Below are 23,914 nucleotides of genomic sequence, written 5' to 3'. Positions count from 1 at the left end.
AATCTGTTTTGTTCCTTGACATCAGCATTATTTTAATGAATGTGTTAAGGAAAGATGCTTTCTGCAAAATTTCCAAAATTTCTCTTTTCACTTTTTTTCTTTTTATTTTCAAGTGACCAGAATTTTTGCAAATTATTTTGACTGTATTAGCATTACCTCCACTTACACTCTTATTCTAATTATTTCATTAGTCCCTATACTGTCATCTATTCAGTGAATTATAATCAAGTGTAGAGGCACAGCAGTGTGATGAGACACTAAGACAAATAATCTATTAGAGGCCCAAATCGCTATAAAGCAGGACTTCAGGGACTGGTACACTGACATCATAATCCCATTAACTTTAATTAGATGAAATGTGATACTCACCTTTCTTCAGTGACAACAAATTAATGATAAGCCAAAGAGAATTAAAACAGTGGTAACTGAAACCCTTTTCTTCCCCCTAAGCTGCTCTACTGGGTCCCAGCCTCACCTAAAAGCTCATGAGAATTTAGATCAAACCCCTCCTGTGCAAAGCTGAGTGAGACCGGCTATAAATTGCTAACAGGCTAAATGAAACGAGGTAGGAGGCTCCTGCTCTGCAGCAATTACCCCTTAGATCTAGTCATTCATATCCCTGCATGTCTCATTTCATCAGGGTACTGCCAGCACGTTGTCAGGCCCTCTCTGTTGCACAGCTCTACGTTGGTTAGTGGACTGACCAGGCCACCGATGTGCTGGGGAGTATTTGAAACAACAAAGTGCCGTTTGACTGGATGGCCGTCCACAGGAGCAGCTCCTCTTCCTGCCTTTCATGTAGCATGGGTTTATATAATCAATTATTAATCAAAGTCGCGTTTTGAAACTCAAACTCAAAGACACTTTTACCACACTTAAGTGTCGCTCTGTGTTTCTGTATTTGCTTGGCTGCCTTTTTATGGCTTCATTTATGATGCCCTTATGTGTTTCTGATGAGCTGCTATTAAGGTACAAGCCCATGCAGCAGAAGGCTCTTTTTTTTGTTATGGTGATCTATACAAGACAAAAAAGCAAGCATTATAACCATAAAGTAGTACAGCTTAAATGAATCAAACAGTACACAGGGCTTGCAATAAAAGGTAGTTCTATTCATTAACGAAGGCATACATACTGCATACCAATCAAAAAAGGAACTGAACACAAAAGATTAATTATGACAGATATACTCAAAATAGGCCTCATATACCACACTACAGAGATAATTTGTGCATAAATTATGTTAGGATTCTTTGACACAAGAGTAGAAGAAAAATGTGAAACTAAATTTGTAATCTTTAATATCAACAAAAATATCAATAAAATGTCTTTCCAAACCATACATATAGTCATTGTAGATGTTTTACAGCATATTTCTGGCACAAAGGTTAAAATACTGTTTTATAATTTGGAGAGAAAATGTTTAATATCAACAAAAATATCAATAAAATGTCTTTCCAAACCATACATATAGTCACTGCAGACATTTTACAGCATATTTCTGGCACAATGGTTAAAATACTGTTTTACAATTTGGAGAGAAAATGTTAGAAGAGAGGTTCTAATTCTGTTGTCTATTCAGTTGCCAGGAGGTGTAATAATAACTGGATGTTTGAATATATAATTATGGGTATTTTTTGTGTTACAGTGTATTTATGTTACAAATCTATCCCATTTTACATTTGGGAAACAATTCACTGAAATGGTCTCTACTGATCCAATGCAGGACAGGCACATGATGAATGGCCATACCATGTTGCAATCAAAATTCTCCCTTAAGCCATTGTACTTAGAAACTACACTCTTAAACACCTGGATTCCAGCTTACAGCAGAAGATACAAATACAGGAAAACGGGAGGCGTGGGTGAGTGTTGTTGTGTTTGAACATAGTTCCAGAAAACCACATGACCCATATGACATGAGACCAAACCAGATGATCACTTATCAAAAGACTCCCTGCTGTTTCTACCCAGGTAGGTCTAAATATTTGCTACCTAAATAACCTGATAAAAAGGGACAGGTTTGCACTCTGTTGATCATCAGATAAGACAGAGGAGAGGAAGCGCCACCTTCAAGTGTGTAGCTTTGTGGTTTCACATTGTGTCCTCACACAGGACATGACAATGTGATCATATCACAAAATAGTCTAGGCCTATTGCCTCCTGTCTGGCCTTCCCGTCTGTTATCAGCCTTCACTTTTTTGACAAGATGAATGTAAAATTTTTTGATCAAGCAAACAGAAACTTAGGCTGAACATTCAGACGTGCATATTTTTACTGGTTTAGCCTGTTTAGCTGTGTATAACTGAAGGGCAGAGTAATAAGGTGCAGGTGCAAGCGAGCGCAGCAGACAGTGGTGTGGTGTGTGTGGAGCACAGCAGATATCGGGTGCGACCATGTGAATAGGTGAGTGCAAGATGAGGAAAATCAGACCTCTAGACTTGTTGTATGGGTCACTTTTCAGCAGAATATCTCTGTGAATAAACCCCTATGAATAAATATTGTGCGACTTGCAACTCAATTCAACCATTCAATAAAAAATTCATCCATTCTTTGGGAGAGTCCAACTCTTCTGTCCACCTTTATTGTTAGACAAATTGAAGAGTGCACTGGGAGTGAGGCCAGCGGTAAACACAGAGAATCCATTTAGCCATCCCATCCCAGGGCTGAGGGGAGAGCTGGGCTCTTCAAAGGCAGAGGCAACAATGTGAGTGACATCAGGTCATCCTGCTTCCTCACAGTCACCTGGCTGATAGAATTGTTCAGGGTGAGATAGGAGGGCCCTGTGAAGCACAGCCTTTTTGTCATTGCCATATCTTATGATTGATGGCTCCATGGCCGCAGCGAATCTGCCCTTTTTAAATAATTTATGTTACCCATCGCTATGGACAAGTCGCTTATAACTGGGTTGTTATTTTTCCATTGACTGGAGAGATCAATACTTTAAAGACATGACATAGCCACTAATGAACTACTTAAGTGGCTCTCTGGAGTGCAAAACAATTGCAGTGTTTACTCAAAGCAAAGAAAGGGTGAAAACAGTTCAACTTTGCCTCTCACAGCAAAGTTCTACTTTACTGGAGAGAGACAAAATAAGCCCGTTTAGCACATAAAAGGTGCAGGCCAGAGTTGGGGTCAGTTCACTTTAATTCAAAGAAACATGCAACATGCAAAAAGAAAGTATTATCTCGACAAAAACAACAGAGCCTTACATCTAAAAAAGAAAGCAATTATATACATAAAAACATCTTTTGACAAAGATTTCTTTGATATCAATCCATATTTTATAATGATTGTTTTGAAAGTAAACTGTCCCAAACCCTGGCACAGAAAACAACACTGAGGCAATCAATCTTTCTATGTGGGTGTTAACATTTTTATGGTATCACCATAATGTAATAAGACATAAACTTTTAAGATAAGCAGTGATTAATCAATGGTTGATTTTATCATGTTGTAAACCTTAAACTAGGCCTTTCATTTGGAAATGCATAGCCGCAACTTTCTAGGAGGAGAAGAAGAAGAAGAAGAAGAAGAAGAAGAAGAAGAAGAAGAAGAAGAAGAAGAAGACACAGAAGAAGCAGAAGAAGATTTTATCACACTCAGTCAGCCAAAAATAATAGAGACAATACAAAAGACAGATCAAGTCAATGTTGCATCTTTACTGTTGTAGTTGAAGCATTTTAACACATAATCCAACACCTCTAGGATACTGTAGGCTGTGTGATGCCCTAAAACAGTCCAATAGAGTTATGTGTTGTAAATCAAAAGGCCCTTGTTCATTCTCCCTCTAACAAAGTGACAAATTAGCCGAACAATAGTGTTTGAATTCTTATTAAAGTTGATTAATTCATATCATTAGTTGATCACACAACAGCTCATAAAATATAGCAAATTAATTTCTTTACTGTGATTAATATGTGAAACACTTGAATTAACATCAATAAATCAATTTGTGAATCAATTACATTATCGTGTTTAAATACAGAGCTAATAGTGTACATTAACTAGTGGTGTAGAAGTGATCATATATCATTTGACATTACACAGAGGAAGAGCAGAGAAGCGGTCTTAAATGATCAATGATCGAAGCCATCTAACTCTGACCTTATGGGTCCCAATACATTTTGCATGACATCGTTCCTGTGAAACAAGGGTAGGTTATCCACTGCCAGAATGCACTGTAAGTCATGCCTCCTTTGATCTAAGATTTACTGTATAGCAGCACTGTTCCTATCAAATTACACAGATAATCCTAGTGGGAGCTTTTTGTTGCTGAATCAAGGAACAAGGAGGTTAACCATTAACATAACGCTTCAGCAAATCAATTATATCAAATACAAATACTGTAATATTAGCTGGACTTATATGAACAGTAAAAATTGATCAAAGTCCATCTCCTGAAGTGTAAATTTACACATAACCCAATTCCCTGTGTCAATTATGCATAAAGTTGAGCTAGGTGTTACAATATATGTTAAGTATACTCTAGCTGAAGTGGAGACACTTCAGACTCATCCAATTTAGCACTTGAAAATCGCCTTGTACAGATGACTGCCTGCTCCAGTATGAACAAGCCAGGTATGAAACGTGTATCAAGGCTTCCTTCTGGTCGCGTTGCAGAGCTACAGACATCGCTGCTGCCTTACAGGGTTGTTGCTCAGGGCTGTGAGAGGTCCACTCAACCAGCTGTTGTGTGGATCAGTCAACAGAGTTAACGTGACACACTTTGTCGAGAATTACACCTCTACCGCGGAGAGGGTTGGGCCTATATGGTCTCGTTAATAAACCTGGACCTTGTAATGGCTGTCTGATCGCTCAAACATAGGAGCGGCAGCAAAGGGAGGACAAGGAAATGTCATCAGACATGGGGAGAAAATGTACCTTTGTTTAAGGTTCATGTGGGCTGAGTTTGATTGGTCTAGGTGTTTGTGCCAGGGCTTGTTATATTCTATACAGGCATAGGTCCTGACTGTTTTTTTTACCACCTGGCTTGGTTACAAGCCTGGGTTTCCAGTAGGATGAGTTCAATGACAACAAAGACAGCTGTACAGTAAGGAATGCTGCATATCATCTGAACAGATGACGTTTGTAATATGGAATGGAGTATGTCTTAAACAGAACTGCTTACATTAGTGGGGTTTCCATGCGCACGTTTTTATGCAAATTTTGAATTTGCCCATTATAAAACAGAATGGAAACAATGGGACTTAGCAAAAAAACTCCTCAGTTTTGCAAAAAAAGTTTTTCATACTTGGCTGAGGTGGATTAGACAATATGGAAAATGTGATAAGGCTGATAACTGAAACAGTTTATTCAAATACACAGTCATGTAGCAGGGACTTTTGGCGTATGATTTTACTCCACTGAGTAATAACAAACATGGCAGCAGACATGTTACATGTGTGCAAACTATGATTTAAGCAATACAAATGAGTGAGGCATGTTTTTGTCACTTTTCCCACAGTAAGGAAGTAATCAGATCTTGCCATTTTTTGGTTGCCTGGCTTTGATTACATAATAGCCAAGTGTTTGTGTGTTTTTAAAAACAATCTGCATAATGTAGTTCATAGAAAAGCGCACTGATATGCATTTTCTTCTGATGAATTTTTGAAAACGCACTGAAAACAAGCACAACAATTGTGTGGAAACGTAACTACTGACTGCAAACCATAAGAAAGGCTGGAAGAACAACTGAGTCCATTGTTGCTTTGCTAAAACTGCAAACAAGATCACATCAGTAAGCTCGACTTTAATGTCCTCAAGGTTATAGCCTAGGTTGTGGTTGTGGTTGTGCTTGTGGTTAGTGCATGCAGTCGCTGACATAATATCCTGCTCCTGTGGCCTGTATGCCACCAGGGGCACATAATGATAGACATATGATCAATAATTCAACATACTAATATTTGCAAATGTGTAGCATAAATCTCACACCAATTTATTTTAATTTCAGACATTTTTCTGTAAGACTGTAAGTATCTATTAAAGCGTCCCTTGACAAGAAATCCATGCACTGTGGCACCAATACAAAATACAAAAACACAATAGCTCTGTCTGTGGATGTTATCCCCATGTTGGCTTCTTATATCATCTTCCATAACTCTCCTCATTGACACCCCTGATGTATTTCATCACATTCTAAAAGTCGCACTTACAAATGCATTACTCAATGCTTACCAACTTGAAACAATCCATTATTATAGAGGAGACTGAATTAATTCCCTCTCTTGCACCAAGAATTGCTTGACGACTCAGAAGATAATTTACCAATTCCAGACAGATGCACCAACATAAAGTACCAAATGTTTTATTTTACTTTTTATTTAACCCTGATAACAACCATTAATTCATCAAGAATAAATAAAATGTTTACTTGGGAAGGGACATTAATTATCACATTCATCTGCTTGCTGTTTCCAAACTGGGCTATAATGAAATGTGCTGTAATAAGAGATTGCTCTTGGGGAGGCAAGCCGTTTATGAATCGCTAGAGGTGCAGGCAAGCTGCCTTCCCCCTCGAGAGATAGAAATTTATGCCGTACACCCCGCTGATTGTTGAGAAGGTAAGGAACCAATAGCAGCATGTTCAGAGGTTTAATTTAAAGTGTGTTTCTCACTAGGCTGCTCACAACACTTAATTAAACTCTGCTGTTTTGGCAATGACAAATGCTGCGGTGCAGGAGGAAGCTGGGCTGCTGTGACTGAGAGGCTTTTGTAATTTCTTTCATGTGCAGCGACGGCCAGATCCAGGTCAGAAACTGTAGAATTAAAGAACTAAACAAGATTTAGACATGGGGGTGGGGGGTTGGTTACAGTCATTTCTTTCAAAGGAATACATCTTTCCTCTCCTTTTTTCATGTTCTCACTCATTTTTGGAAAGTTTTTGTCATAGATTTATGTGGGTTGAGCTTCTGTGACTGGTTTTCTACACTTATTGCCTTTCACACAGCGGTTTCCTAAGGCATGTGTCTACTTGATGGAGACTTGTACTGAAAGGTATGATGAATAAAATGAATAGTATGCTCATGCACAGCATCTCTCTCCTATTATTTCAAAGAGTGTGATCTCTTTATTATTATCTCAGCACTGCTCTTGATTTGCCAAGCCACATTTTCACCAAAGTCAGCAGTATCTAGAAAATATGCAAGCAAGTGGAGAATTTAACTTCAGAGGTACAGTGCACAAAAACATCAAACTCAGGGCAGTCAACAAACTGACAGAGAGTGACTAATAGCTTTTTTTTTGAGTAGAAATCCAATTCATGCCAAACAAAATCTTATTTTGTTTCAGTAATGGTATGACTGTATTATTGTGCATTTCATGAGATCCATTTAAAAGGTGGAGCCAGCCTAGCACATACCCACTCTATAGCCCTGCCTGCTGCTGGGTTATGAAGTCAAAGAACTCCAGCTATACTACCAGGAAATAACCACAAAGATGCCTGCAAGGCACAAACAGGAGCTGGAGCATTTCATTCAATAATGTAATCCAGACTTTTAAGTAAAAGACCTCAATTCTTATGTCCTTTTTTATTACTTGAGTGAATGGTACCACGTTATTTTTCTCTGACATGCCTTTGCAGAGAAGTCTATCAAAACTGTAAACAAGTAGGGATTTTACTGGCTGTACAGCTAAGAAAATATAAGAAAAGTACACAACAACAAAGTAAGTACCTTAAAGTTGAAGAATAACCCATCATGCCAAGCATTATTTTTTTTTTAATCAGGCAAAAGCTATTGAAAGCCTTAAAACTAATTGAATCGAACAGAAACTACACCTTGCATCTCATCTTAAACATTTCTAGTTGTTATAATGGTAAAAAGGTATAAATTGTTAAACTATCATCATCTCCAGAGTAACAAATCTTAAAGCCCCTCTAATTGTATAATTATGCTAATCATAATTTAATTAGGGGGGCACAATATTTTTGGGGTGCACTGATCAATCAGCCCGAGATCGTTACCAGACAATTTTATGCCAGATCAGCTCAAACCGGGACCAGCAGGTCTGCATGACTCCACAGCTGATTGCATTAGCTTATCTAAGGCACCAGTTTTGCCAGATAGGCATGGGGGTTGAGGCTCAACAGCTGAAAAATTTTGGTGTTGGAAATGACAAATTGGATCGCCTGCACATCTATGACCAGTGTTCTCACTACAGGCGGCGAATACAACTGAGCATCTCTTTTCGTGCTGTTACCGTTCGTGATCACTGGCTGTCCCCTTCGCTGACTGAGGCACAAGACTTGCAAAAAATATAACGATTCTGAAATGTTCCTGCAGGACCGACCATTGCCCAGTGAGCCAATCCAAACATGTTGGACTATTTAACTAGAGTAAACGACGGCACTGACGCAGATGACACACAAACCGACCACCAACACAAGAGAGTCGGCCTGCAAGTCAAGACAGAACAGGGATGAGGATCATAACCGGCTCCGAGTTTGAACAGGGTCACAATTCCCTGAGAAAAATATCGGGTACAGGGCAAAGATACATTATAAATTATATACAGTGTCCTAAAGGAGAAATTTGTTGATGTTTGCACAGCAAAATAAAATAGATATTAGAGAGGGAATTATGACTGGTTTAACTTCCTAACACTGATTCTAACTAACAGCTTATAGTACATAATTAACACTACAAATGTATTTTTTTATTGAAGCAAATATATAAATGAAAATATGATCATTTATTTCCTAATCAACTGAATAGATTTTTTTATGCCAATAACCACAATCAACAACAAACAAACAAAACACATTACAAATTTTGGATAGTTTATACCGACCTAGGGACAGTTAAAACGGGACAGTGGTGAAAAAAATCACTCTGTTGTCCTGCCATGAGCCCAGTGAGAATACTCACTTTCTAAGAACAAACATTTTTTGTGTATACTGTTAATTATATTAAAAAAAGAAAACTGGAATCGGCCAAGATCAATATCAGCAGGTCAATCTTAAAGAAAAATCAGAATTGTCGGAACTGGCCAAGAAATATTTACATCTGCACTGAGGCAAACTATGGAACTTGATAAATGAAACTGCATTACTGTACATGCACAATTATATCTGTTTTCATGAGCATGTGAAAAATGTCAAGCTAGTCAGTCCATTTTTAGAATAAAGTCCACCACAAGTAAAAATAATAATAAAATGATAATAATTATAATAATGTAAATAATAATGACATATATACATAAAAACACAAAATCAGTCCATCCAGAGCAAAAAGAGAGAGATCACAATAGAAGGAATAATGCTTGCCATACACAGATAATAGAAAATATAGTATTTATCCTATTTGATACAGTGGATGAAAACAGCCCCACATGTATTTTGGTGTTCTGTAAATGCCAGTGAGACACAGCAGCATCCGTTGGAGTTAACGGTGCAGCACTTTTGTGTTCAGTAGCACAAATCATTAATCATGAGGCCGGCCATATTCTTGTAGTGCCTGTGCTTTCATTACTGGGCCTAATTAAACAGTTCTGTGAACTGGAATCTCAGATTCCTCTGTTACAGATTATCATTAATTATGGTGAAAGTGCTCAGAGATGTTGGACTCAATTATATTCTGCTCAACCCTGGCAGCGGGGTGATTCATTGTTCTGAGCACTCCACAGCCGTACTGTCTCTGCTTATCACCAACCTCCACTTTTGTAAATTGGGCTCTGCCAGCCAACAAACTAAGAATTATGTGCTGCTTTTTTCATTACAAACATGTTGGAGGAGCACAGACCAATTAAGGCTGGGATATTTTGTGTGGAGTGATGAGGCAGGCATTGGTGCAGGGAGATGGGGGTTGGTTGGGGGGGCACTATATGGGAATGAGCTCACCATGCTGAAGTTGTGGCTTTATTACCATGTGCGGTGCAGCCCACAAACTGGGCTAGTGACGGATCATGCCCGATGCATTCCCTCAATATCTGAGAGCTCACTCTGTTGTAATGGTTGTTTAAATTGGAATTTTGACCGAATATTATATTGATATTTCTATGTAAGTGTGGTACACAGATTTCCATTGTGCTGGAGGAGGGTTTAACTGGAGATTTCTATTATAATATGGCAACTATGAGTACATATAGCTTGGAGGAAGAGTGTTAACTTTTCATAATATTTGTGTATGACAAGCAACTTTTTATGCAGCTGAACAATGTCAATATTACTTCTCTGGTCTTATGTATGGTACCTGGGGGTCTTCAGTGTGTGAATGAGATTATTGGCCACCTTTTTTAGGGTCAAAGAAACTAGAAGGAAATCTGAATCAAAGAGAAGCGAAAGTTCCAACAGTAAGCCTGGGCCTTAGCAGTTTGCACAATTTCATATGCCACAGTAGGTGGTGATTTTAATATATATGAAAATCAGCCAGTGCTGTGTGCATGTGTCTTATAACATCACCGGTGGGAGATTTTCACCGCATTGCAAAGCAGGACTGTTTTTGTTTCCCCTCACTGTGGTGTTTCCCCAGTACCAATCACAAAATGATATCTGGATTCCTTTGCTTTCAAGAATTAACACCTTGCAGTAAAGGGATGCAAAAGTGACAGAAAAATAAAATTTAAGATGGCCAAATTTAATTTTACAATTTCTTTCTTTTCCCAAAACTACCATTGGCCTAATCCCATAATTCCCTTAGCAGAGGAGCAGGAAGTGGGATCTTTCCTAGTAGTGGCGTAGTGGTAGCTCATTGAAAATGTAATACACTACTTCCAAGTCACAGGTCAGCTGGCAATCTGAATTTTAAAAGGACTGTGAATAATATTCTGTTTTATTTTGAAAATGAACTTTGTGGCCTCCATCATGAATCCAATATATGTCTTAATCTTCTGGGCTCTTGAAGCCCACGGCTCTGGGAGAGGGCCTTTGACTCCTGGACCTAATAAGGAAATCACTTGTTTTCTCATCCGTCTTCTCATTTTTATAGGGGCTGACACAAAAAAGTCCTTTATTTTAAAAATAATTGACAAAGCATGAAATGCGTATTATATAATGTTAAGGCTTTCTGAGATGTCAACATTGCTCCCCTCCTCTACATACAAAGAAATTATGTCATACTAGCAGACTGAAGCACCAACAGAAATAAGCACAAGCACATAAAACAATGTAGATTTTTTCCAAATGGCCGATCATCAGAATTAAGTGATAGGATTTGGAATGCCCTTTCCTGAACTGCATTCACAGAAATTAACACAGCATCTTGGAATTTTTGGTGTATATACAGTATACTTTAACTGTATATAAATGTATATGAGGCAAGGGGAATTGGGTTCTTTTTTCATGATATTTTATGCAGTACAATAACAACAACAATGATAATAATAATACTAATAATATTAATAATAATAATATTAACTAGAATACTTAAGATTTCTGTCTGGCATATCCTATGGAATATAGGCCAGTATGCTTAATAGAAGCTCAGATTACCATCTGAGCATCTATTGTTATTCTGAACTGAACACGGCTGACAGTGGCAGTGAATTTAAGCGTTAATTACGCACTAACCTTTTCAGAATGGATATTTAGACATGTTGTGTCCTGCGACTCTGAATGTTCAGGAAATGAAAACATCCGACCACCAATCAGTATCTACTCACATTAGCATAGTCTTTTAAAGCCCATCGCCCCAAAACATGGCACGGAAATCCTCTCCTATTTATCTTAAAATAGCCACTTAACTTTGACTGACACTAATTCTTACTACATGAAACTGTAGAAACCCTTTCATTTCCCCCTTCTGTCTCTGTCAGAAAATTACAAAAGACAGAGTTTGTGATGTCCCCAGTGTGCAAATCCCTTTATTCTGTCAGATTACAGCATTTGATATGACGTAGCGCGGCATGCTGGCCTCACATGCCTGCCAGAGAGAAGGGACCTGTCAGCAGCAGAGGGGAGCAGTGCAGATCATCACTCTGACTGATCCACAGGCCCAGACTGTCATCTCCTCCGACTGTACAAGTCAACACAAATAAAAGTGAGGAGGCAAAAGCCATAATGGCTGGGAGAGATCCAGGCTCATTGTGGCCATTACTTTTATTCAAACCTTACAGATGACATGATGTGAAAAATGAGCCTGTGTCTAGTCGGGTGCCCATTAGTGAGTGAGCACATTATCTCCCCTTTTTCACATTGAATCTCCTCCCTGCACGCAGTGGCAGATGCTTCCAAGGAGTCACTCACTTTTATGGGCTTTTGACTGCCGTACTCTTTTAAATACAGGGGCCTGCACCAGGCAGAGATGACGTATGGCTGTCAGTGCTCTTTACCCCACTGACAGATGCCTTCAGTGGATCCTTCCTTAAACCTTCTTCTGGAAACTGAGGGGGACAGCTAACCTCTTCCCTCACAGAGCAGACAAGCATGCATCAAATAGATTATTACAGCAAAGGAGGTGATTTCTAGCAATTTCTATTACCAGACAATTACAGTGCAATTTTCTTAAGTACTGTCTAAAGGCATTTGTGAAATACTATTGCTTAAAACCCTTTCAGTGTTATCACACAGGAAAGCTGAAAACTTCATGGAAAATTGAAGTTCATTATGCAAGGCTTTGTGAAGAAGATAATCGGTTAATAACTGTGCAAAATCATTACAAATATTATATCAACATTATAAAGCGGTTCTTAGTTGTTTTGTTTTTTTTTTCTGAGACTTTGATGTTATCAAACATCAAGTTCAGGCCGCTTTTTCTCACACCCCTAATGGTTGTTAAAACACCTCCCCCAGCTGATGAAGGAAAATCAATTACTTTCTCAAATCACAGTGTTCCTGTCACATTGTTGTGGCTGGGATTGACACGACGAATGACAAGTGCTTCCTCTGCACTTCGTCCATCTATCCAGACTGGAAGAAGTTAGCAGCTCCATGTAGCAAATGTACTGGCACAGAGACACTTCTACCAAGAGTTTCACACTCACATTTGGTTTCCGACACAATCTCACATAAATGAGGCATGTCAAATTTACAACCTCTTAGCTTTCAGGGTTGTCATCACCCTTTCGTAAATGCAGCACACATCTGATCTGCAGAGTCATTTTCAGTGGTTGTTGAGATCCGGCCTGAACTTCATCAGGCTGACTGATTGACAATAACTGAAAAAAATCTTAAATATAGGGTTAGACTTAATCCACATCTTGAAAACCAACTTTGAGATCATTAAATTATTAAAAAAAAATTGATGTATTATCAGCTTCAATGGCACTGTGAAAACAGTGAGGAAAAAAGAACTCAATGCTTCATGTCCAAAGAACAATCATGCACCAGTGCACTGTATACTACTGATAACAACTAGTCAGCAGCATGGAAACAATAGGATATATATCTGGATGCACAAGGAACGAATTCAGAGGTTGTGGTCAGTGACAGAGAGCCTGGCCTCTCCCAGGCATGAGTATGAACCATAGCCGCTTGGTTCAATCTAATCTCTGACATGAAACAACAAGCCTTTGGGACACCCTCCCAGTCCACCTCTACACCGCACAACATCATAAGCAGCACAACATAGGGGGTTAGATCTACTGTAGCTGTCAGGGGAGAAATATGTTTCCATTTTACAACTTCACTGGCGGAGAAGACCATACAAATGCTCGTCTATTTCCCTCACTATTGCTCACTCGTTTGAATCTCTCTCCTCTCTCTCTTCTGCTCATGTCAGTTTTCCCTCAGTACACACACTCAAAGGGTTCCCTGGTGACCGAGTCCCATTACTGTCTTGAGACCGCCGCACAACAGAGCAGCAGCACCAACATTCTCAACAATGCCACTCAAATCCCCACGTCCCCAGGTGAAGCCGTACCCAGGGGAAACGGGGTTTTGTATTAAGAGTCGCTCCAACAAACTGTGTCCTTTCCTTTCTGTCTTTTTCACAACTTCCTGCCTCATTTATGCTGTTAAAATGGCCAATATTCACGCTCCTCAGAGTACAATAGTCCTCATGTAGGTCAGGCTTTACATTTCAGATCAAAAACCAATACCGGTGGATACCAATTAGATGAGAGAAACTTTAACCTCCTGAATGAGGCAATTCATTGAGTATCACAGAAAACTCTCAACTCTCGTTCTAGCAGTAATTCCACAACAAAGCATACCATTGTATAAAATCAATATGGATGAATGGCCCGTTAAAAACAAATTGTTCCAGTTGTCGCCACAGTCTGTTTTCACCGTTAGTGTTAATGCAAATATTTCTACCTATCATTCCAGAAGGATCTCAAGTATGATTGTGCTAATCACCTGACACACCTGATTTCCCGATTCATTTTCTCCATTCATCTTGAGCAAATGTAGCGACAGCTTGCAATCTGTTTGTTTTGAGTTGTCAAAAAGGTACCAAAGGCATGTATCAACATGGAATAAATGCTGCTGCAAGATGTCACCAGCTGCACATGATATGATGAATTACAATCATATGTTAATCAGCGGGAGTTGCAGTAATGGTTTGTTTACACGGCATTCCATCACGAACCTTCATGGACTGTTTTCTCAGGAATTTCTATATAGATATGGATTCTTGAACAGACAGGAGTACACTACCATTTGCAATACCGATATCGCCAGATTGTCTTTTGTTTGTTTGTTTGTTTGTTTGTTTGTTTCCAGCAGTATGGAAACAACTAAAAATGCATTTATAAAATAAAAGCATCTTGCATGAAACATCAACTGAGTTTGTTCATGCATTCATAATTGCTTTGCCTAAATCCGCTCACTTATATTTAGCTGTTGTTACACACTTCATGTAGAGCAACTGCTGCCCCAGACGCAGCTGACAATAATGGAAACCCAATACTGTTTATCATCTTTCATCACTCATGGTGTCTCTCCCAGACATGCATGCACGAGCATATAATGTGTGCATCTGTGTGTGTGTGTGTGTGTGTCTGTGTGTGTGTCATGCAAGGTTGGCTACAGAGCAAACAGCAGTAGGTCAGGGTAGAGGGTCAATACCAGCCTAAGTACCTTTTTATTTCCCCAGCCACCCACAATGTTAGATCCTACAGTTTGTCCAGCAAACTTACTAATGACTGGAATAGCCCTGCTGCTCCGCCATTGTTTTCCTTATCCTGTGTGGGTGAGTGTTGAGGCTCTGCAAAGTATTTAATTAATGGACAGTGATAAAGGAGTACTTAGAATGCATATATCTATAGCCTATCAACCACATAATAGGATTTAAGATAACAAAATCAAAATTTAGGTTTAAAACGCCTAAATGAGATATTAAAGAAGCTGAAATTGAAACATCCCCTTGGTATAACACGTTGCAAACACAAATTTCCAAATATACACTTATACAGTATTAATTAATTAATTTGTTTGAATGAATATACAATACAATCACATCAGATGTCTGGGTCAGAGTCCACTACCAAACAACAACAACAAAAAAAAAAGAACAGAGAGACATAAAATCGGGTAGTGCTCCTATTGCATTCCTGGATTTTGTTTCACACACAAAACAACATCCCTCAGTCATCTGAAAATTATATCCCGTATACACCTTTATGCATATAGTATAAAGGTGAAGACAGCTGGAGATGCAGTTTGGAAGTCCTTGGTGAACTTGAGGATGTGATCCAGCTCAATGGAAATAGCCACATACTGACAGAGATATATCAGTTCAATGAAATGGCAAACAATAAAATATTTCTACGGGGACGAGTGACAATATAACTAAGGTAATTATCATAATACATTTTAAATTATCTCAAAGGAGGCTACTGTGTAGAGTGTAAATAAATGAGAGTCAAAAGTAAATAGAGATATCACAAGCACAGTCACACTTATAAACTACGCTACAACTAAATTGCTTCCACACACCATGGGCTCAATATGCGATTTAAAGGAGCCTGGCGGTGGCAATATTCCTCTGATATGGTGTTTAGTTTTAATAGGAACCCTCAGCTCAAATACGAGCTGACAAACACAGCAAGACAAACACAGTCTCTCTCCGGCAATGAAATATACACTATCAAATAGACCTGTACCTTTTTGAATCCGCTGTGTGGGTGAAACTAAAGCGCAGAACAAACAGCGTTCTGATATGGCTTTGAGGGTGATAACAGCGTCTGACAGGGTGGAGAGAGCAAGCTTTGGGCTCTGTGCGAAAACACAACCTGTGATTGACATGATTCCCTGGCCTTAGAGAAGTTTACCTTTTAATAAGAGCTCAGAGAGGCCCTCTCAACAACCTGGTCTGGGCTCTCGCTGACAGCAGGCGATGGCTGGGGAGGTGTGTGTGTGTGTTTGTATTTTTTGTGTGTGTAAGTGTGTGCGTGCGTGTGTGTGTGTGGATGCACATGCACGGCTGTGCTTGTGTGTGTGCGCGTGTGTGTGTCCACTTGTAGCAGATTTCAATCAAGGATTTCAGCCATTCCCAAATATCCCTTCTCTTTTGGGCCGAGCTGTTTGAAGAAAATGAGTGGATTCAGGATCAAGAGCCTTTCTGGAGGAATTTAAGTCTGTTTGAGGATTATGACTTCTTCATCCTGTACAAAGCCTGCGGAGAGAGCTATATGCTAGCCCTTGGACGCCGGGCTTAGCAATGCATTCCAGACGGCGATATGAAAGTGATAAAAACCCAGGCAAGACACCACACTTTTTGGACACAAGTCTTTAAAATAAATAGAGAAGCTGAAAAGTTTTAGTTCTGCTAGTCAGGAATTATTATTGTAACACTGTATATTATAACATTATTCTAATATATGTGCTTACAACATGCTGTTTTGGACATGTTATATGCAGTAACAGAAGTGTACATGACGAAATAATGAAGCTAAGAGTGAAGACAGTCTTTCTTCCTACCTTCATGTAATGCTTCTGAAAAATACAGCCACACATATCTCAAACACCCCCTCTTTAGCTAGTACAAAATATTTCCAGGCCTACTTATTGCCTATCTGAAATAAACACTTCTCTGATCCTCCCACTCCCGGCTTACTATTCCTGTTGGCGCTTGTTTCCTTGGATCTGATAAACTGCTGCACAAGCCACACCTCCTCTCATCTGACGTATAAATTACAATTAGTGCACAACACTCCCCTGCCAGCCCTGATCAGCATCCTCAGCTTTCAACAAGAACTTCCTGTCGCATTGACAACATGCCTGATCTGCTTCTGAGAAATGGCACTGAAAAGCTAAAATGACCGTGATGGCCACTTCCCGCAACCTTCATTAGTTATACAGTAGCCAGAGCCTAGGTTTAGCTCTGAAGGGACCTCCAGTCAAATCTGTCATTATTTACCCTGTTTACAGCATAACCTGAGAGAAAAACAAGTAATCAATAGAAAACGGGGACAAATTACTGTACGTGCCAATATTTAAGACAGCTGAGATAAAGGGCTCTCAGCCTGTAATAGATTCTCTGTGGGAACACACTCCATTTACCTTAAGCTTATCAACAGAGGGTTTGACAGTTGCTGATAAGACCATTTGTTAGTCGTTGATAAAACAATTTGGTATCATTATGACTCTCAATTTCACAAAGGGAGATTGTTCAATAATTAAGATTAACATCCAGCGATTACAGGTTTTTTTTTTTTTTTTTTGCCTTTGCGTTTAAAGCTGGCAGGAATTGTAGGCCTTACAATATTTCCTACAGCTTACCTTCAGAGAAATTAAGCACATCACTCTGTATATACATCTATAAAGCAAAATCTATTATGTGAGCTCTACAACCCTATGATAACGTAAGTGAGTTTGGAAGCACCTCATAGAAATCAAGAGACCGCCAGCCTATACAATACAATGTCCCTAAAGTCCCTTCACAACAACCTTTTGTAAAGTAGCCTGACAGCTCTAACCAAGAATCACAGATACGACAAATAATCTTTAAAAACATGATGGAATAAATATCATACCATATTTTAAAGAAAAAATCTGATTAATGTTTCAATGCAATATGAATAGATCCTGATGAAGATCCTTATGGGACCATAACACTGATCTAATTTATCATTAAAATATGGCAGCAATAGATACATCACTGTACAGACGCCATGTTTTTGAATTATTGTTGCTTTATTTGTCCCGCACCTATGTTCCCTGCTGCATGTGCATGTGTGTGCTTCATTTCTTTTTACCCCTGATAGTCTAACCTCATAATTTAGTCCAAAATTCAGTGCTCAGGGGTTGTTATATGACATGTTATGGCAGGCAGCAAAAAAAAAAAAAAAAGGTACCACAACACTGATCTCAGCAACCTTTCCATCAGGATGAGAGTCTCAACTCTTCCAGCTTTGTTGAGGTGGTCACTGGACTTTTTTGACCCATGAACAATGTGGCTCCTGTAAATATGGCTCCTCTGTACTTCACACTTAAAATATATCTTTTTGTTCTTCATCAAATGCACCTGCCCCCACACCAACACATACACACACACATACACAAAAAATAGCAGACAGAGTGAGGCGATCAACCTGAGCAAGCCAAGCCATGAACGAGTAGGAGAGGGGAAGTAGCTTCTCCTACAGACAGTCGCAGCAGGGGAGGGACTAACTATAGCCACATCAATGACTAACTCTCACAGCAAGGACACCTCCCTTCACTTTGAAAAGAAAATAAATTAAACAACAAAGGGGGACACTGACATTCACTGCCTTTCAGCTTGTTGCTCCAAATAACTGCTTGTTGTATGTCCACAACAGGATTATTGTCGAGCTCAGTAGCCAACAAAATGAAGAAGCATTTTAAGTGCAAAGTTAACTGCCCAGCAGGAATGATAATTTGTGTATGGATTCCTAGATGAAGCAGAAAAAGTTACCTCATCTACTGGCCTAATATGGTCATTCCAACACAGGAGGAGACCCATCTTTGCACTTCTTCATGCATTACACACACAATCAATAATGGAAAAATATACACTGCGAAAGGCCTTAGTCGCACTGCCTACAAACGGCATTGATAAATGATTTTGTGCCAGTTATGACAGCAAGGTGCACACAGTGAAGAGACTGGAAGGCCTTTTTAATAGTGCAAGGAGAGAATTAAATCAAACCCAGAAGGGCCTCCACTGGAAAGGAGGGATGCTGCATCTCTCTGCTCTAAATCACAGCTCTGCTTAAGCCCAGCCCTCTCTTTGCCCATTTTTCTACATTATCAGAGGAAACCTGTCACTGCGGTCTATGAGAAAGTTTACAAATCATGATTTATCAGAGAGAGGAGCTCTAAACACCTGTGTGAGAAAATGAGCATCTCCTGCATTATAATTTATAGGCCAAAAAGTTATTTTAATTTTTTTTTTTAAGTCACCTCTGAGTTACGCGAGTATCTAAAACGATGTAAAAAATGTCTCCTACTTGGGATTTAGACCTGCATCCGGTGCGTAGTTTTATTTAATGAGCGCATTAAATTTCAAAAGCCCCCCAAAAATTTCAAAATTATTGCTATATTCATCGCCACCTGTATTCCTGTGCAAACAATGTGCTCATTACACAAGTCATCGATGTAAAAATATCTGGTGGGCAATAGAAAGCCCAGCACCTTATTATCTGGGGTGGGGCAAAATGAGAAAAGGCTTAAAAGGAAGTGAAAAGATTGCAAAGGTCAAAAATTAATCAAACTCATTACCTGTAGAGGAGAAGGATTATTCCTGGTTGCTGCTAACTGGTTTAGCAGATTTTTAACCTCTGTTTTTCTTTTCAAAGGACTGAGGATTCCCAGTGGGACAGATGTCCATGACTCCTCCATTACAACAGGAAAAAAAAATATCACAGCAGTCATCCTGGGCCTGTTAAAGACACAAGCATCATGTTTTTAAAATACTTTTTTAAAAAGTAGAATTCATACAGTCAACTATTGTATATCTAAATAAACATGACTACAGTTACACTGCTTTGCTAATTATTGCTTGTTTTAAATAAGAATGAAAACCCTACACCACAGCCCAGTTTCTAGTCACTTTGTGCACTAGAAACCGTCAAAGCCACACCAGCTGGGGAGAGAAAATCCTGCTTACTGGCCACCAAGGCCAGATGCTACCACTTTATCCAGTAAATACTGCAGAAGAAAGCGACAGAGAGCGAGAAGTGGTTCATACTCATGAACCCAGGGTGATGGGCACTCTGGTCCACTCTCCTCTCTCTGTTGTTAAAGCAGAACTTTCTAAAGGCAGCAGGTTCTTATCGAGGAAACGCACTGAACCTCCCAGACAGAGGCAGATGACGAGACAAGCCTGAATAGACACAGACCTTTTGTGTATTGGAAAAATATTAGCCAATCATTACTGCAAATGTCTTTAGAAATAATTTAGCTGTCAATGGGGAACAACGCGTGGAGAGTTAAATGTTGCTGAGTGGAGACGGATGCTGTCAGATAACAGGAAAACCAATGTTTATTATGAATACTATATCCATATGTTAACTCTGGAAGCCTGCAATTCAACAACATTAATTAAGATAAATCAAACACAGAGAAGTACACACAGATACACACTCACAGAGACATACAAAAAAGTGACTTTTCTCTAAACAATAGAATAGGATTTAATATTATATCGTCAAAAACAAAAAATCATCTTCAGATTTTTTAATACCTTTATTTTCTTTATTTAAATACATGAATACTTTTTCAGTTCTTTAATGAAATTTCAGCTTATCGGTTGGATAAAATTTAAACTGTCTTATTAGGTGTGAGAGAGTATGAGATTGTATTTAGGGTAATTTGTCATGCCTAAAGAGCAATGAGCCTAATTTGGACTGATTTCAATTGTAAAGCCTCGTATGGGCTGAACATGCTGTGTGGTTGAGGCAAAAATTTTAAATCTTCATAGGAATGTTAAAGAAACATGATGACGGATAAAGTCTCCACATGGAAACATGTGCACTGAATCCTCTGAAATCCACAATAAGAATTAACCTCTCAGTCTGTCCCACTTGATATCCAAAAAAGTAATTTACACCTTATTTATTTTTCTCTATTAATTTGAAGGAATTGCAGATGTTATATAATTTCTCTTCATTTTAACAGTTAAGACAAGGTGTAATTTAACATGTAAGAAAACATAAAATACGTAACATTTAACATTACGTTTAACATGTAAGCCACAAAAATACATTTTTTATGCATTGTATAATGCTAAATTCATGGCTTATCAAGAACTGTATTTTCCCCCGCATACATGGGAAAAAATAGTCTTAAAAAAAAAAAAAAGAGAAGAATCATAAAAAAAGGAACCATAAACGCTCTAAGGGAAGTCCGGGCTGTAAATGTGCACAATATTCCACATTATATACATGTCATTTCAGAGTGCACTCCGAGTGACGCAGTGTCAAATCTGTGTGACAGATTTAGGTGAACAGTGGTGAAGGGAGCCCTGCGTGGGGAGAGCGGCTTAGGGCTGACTCAAGCAGCCAGTACAAGATCTCCAGCAGGCGGAAAGGAGCCCCGCTCACCGCGAGGCCGCTGCCTGTCCAGCCCACCAACACTGACAGCCAAGCTCTAACCTGACACCATTGCCATCTTCTGACTACATTCACACATGACTCTTTGTGTCAGCTTTTTGGGCCCATACCAAGTTGGGATGGCATGGCATTTGTTGAGGGAATGACATGAAAACAAAACAAGGGAATGGGCACCTTGAATGCTACAAGGGCCGGTGTCATTTTCTAAATTTATACATCATACATTTATAAACATGTATATATATATATTCTGGATGAATACCAATTTGGTTTATAAACTTTGTAGCTTATAGAGTTTGGTGAAAATGGAAATATGGCACACATATGTGGAGTAGTCTCAAAATGAGCTGATTTTTGGCTGCATTTTTAATGTAATGTCTCCCTCTTCTGGTTTGTGAAAGCAGGAAATACACAGTCTCACAAAAACAAGAATCACCCTCAGATTGCAACACTAGAATAGATGTATTTATATCCTGGCAGCTCTTGATTTTACATTGTTTTATAATTACAAATCTGAGTTAATTAACTCTCCACAATGCTTGGTGTTTTCATATGGTATTCATTTTATTTTGTGCAGTGAAAATGTATTGATAGGTTTTCCATTGTTACCCATAATCACTGGGATATGAATGCATTTTCATACAACATGTATTTTTCTACTCAACTGGATTATGCTGGTCAAAATAAACTTATAGTAAGGTCTTGTTACTATAAGAGCTGAGCATGGAAGAGCTTGTTCTGAAATCTGGGAGCTCCCTGACATCTAGTGGACAAAACTCAGACTGTCTGGAGGGGAGCACACACTCACTGCCAGACTACGGAGGTAAAAATATTATTTACATTGTATGCACTACCTTTTATAGTTTAATATTCTGTAAACCTGTCAGTTATGTCCAGTTGTCCAGTGCACACAGCCCACACAACATAATTTCTAAATCAAACATACATTAGCCTATGTTATCCGTAACTTACTATCCATAGGCTAGGCCCTATGTCTTATGCTGTATCCATATTACCTTTGCATATGCATTTGTGGATCTGTACTACTTGGCCAGTGCTCTTTAAATAACATGGTAACATATTTCATCTTCACAGATTACAAACTTTTTATTTTGTCTTACACTATGCATGCTGTTGATCTGTCCTGGATGTCTGGATGGCCAACTGTACCTCTCAGGCTGAACAAGGCTACCTTACATTACAATAGGTTGATGGCAAATGAGGGACAGGGCCTCTAGGTTGTGGAGTTATGTGTGGAGATATGGAGGAGGAGAGTTTAGCATCACTTTTAGGCTATCATAAACGCTGATAATAATAAATCTACATTTATTATTTAATTCAATGGGTCACTATATCATAGTGGCTAGCATCACTGGTCCAAAGGCAGGGCCATGTGCAATAGTGCTGGAGTGGTCTAGGTTCAAGTTGCTCACAATCAAACCAAAAAATATCATCTTTTCACTTTTTTTACTTGTGAACCCATCAGTTGCTTGACAGGACAGGCTGATTCAGCTGAACAAATTGTCAACTTGTTGTCATACCCCAGTCTGTGCTTGACAGTTGTCTATAAATGTATGACTTGTCCTATCTATAGGCAATAACAAGCTAGCTTACCAAATTAGCCCAAGGTCTGGTGTGTTGTTGCTATAAAAACAATATACAATGAAGGGGGGAGGGGATAAAGATATGACAACATTAAAATAACAAACATGTCCTCCCAACAGGGGCTGGGATGGTGGCAGGTACACATGGAAGACTTTTTGACAGATGATAAACAGCTTCACAATGGAAGAATTCATTCAGTTTTTTTTATTTTTATGCTAAGTCTGAGCCTTAAAACAGCCTCGCTAAGGAGGAGGACGAGCATGAAAAGGCTACTGTGTGCACGCCCAAAGAAAAAAATTGGTTTTGTCATTAGTTTTGACTAAACATGCAGTTGGACACACTTTTACCTCAAGCAATGCTGTTTAGGGTCACCTCTCATTCAGGGCTTCATGTCCCCTTATCTAGGAGAAAATTCAGGAAATAAGAAACTTCCTCGTGTGTTGAAAATATGAAATTAGCTAAACAAGGCCTGCCTGTCAGCTTCTCGTCCCCATTAACCCTGCATTCACGGACAATAGCGCCCCCTGCTCCCTAGACTGAATTAAAGAAGGACGACACATCAGTTTTGCCCTCCCATTAAGTGAAAGCAAAACATCTCGATCGCCCCCTGGTGGCCGGCTGCAGTATAGGTCATAAACCAGGCCCCCCTCCATGAACCAAACTAAAAAAATCAAAGTCAGCTTCAAGTAAATTAAATAAAAGGATGGTTTCTGTCATTTAAGTAAGTTTATATCACGCTGATTTGTGTCCAAATATTTATTTTTCTAATAAATTAGATTTTTGACAGTTATTTGATGCAATAAAAATGGATTGTGATTGACAGCTGCATACCAGATGAATTCAGGAAAAAGGAAATGAACTATTATGTGAAAGAACAAATTTCAAGTACAAAACGCATAACATTCATGTCTGAAAATCT

At 38.9% G+C, this 23,914-nt stretch overlaps 1 long non-coding RNA gene across 1 annotated transcript; it reads right to left on the bottom strand.

Moving 5' to 3' along the window:
- Window positions 1-1,201: 1,201 nt before the first annotated feature.
- Window positions 1,202-23,453, bottom strand: LOC115380081 (uncharacterized). The gene is made up of 3 exons (XR_003930292.1): window positions 23,343-23,453; window positions 19,559-19,718; window positions 1,202-2,746 (listed from the first exon to the last, which is right to left on the bottom strand). It is a non-coding gene; the product is annotated as an uncharacterized LOC115380081 (long non-coding RNA).
- Between the last annotated feature and the right edge of the window lie 461 nt (window positions 23,454-23,914).

This window comes from Myripristis murdjan, chromosome 21, assembly GCF_902150065.1.
Source record: "Myripristis murdjan chromosome 21, fMyrMur1.1, whole genome shotgun sequence".
In the NCBI taxonomy this organism is placed as follows: domain Eukaryota; kingdom Metazoa; phylum Chordata; class Actinopteri; order Holocentriformes; family Holocentridae; genus Myripristis; species Myripristis murdjan.
Note: the sequence above shows the minus strand (reverse complement) of the source record. Positions and strands in the feature narration are given on the sequence as shown.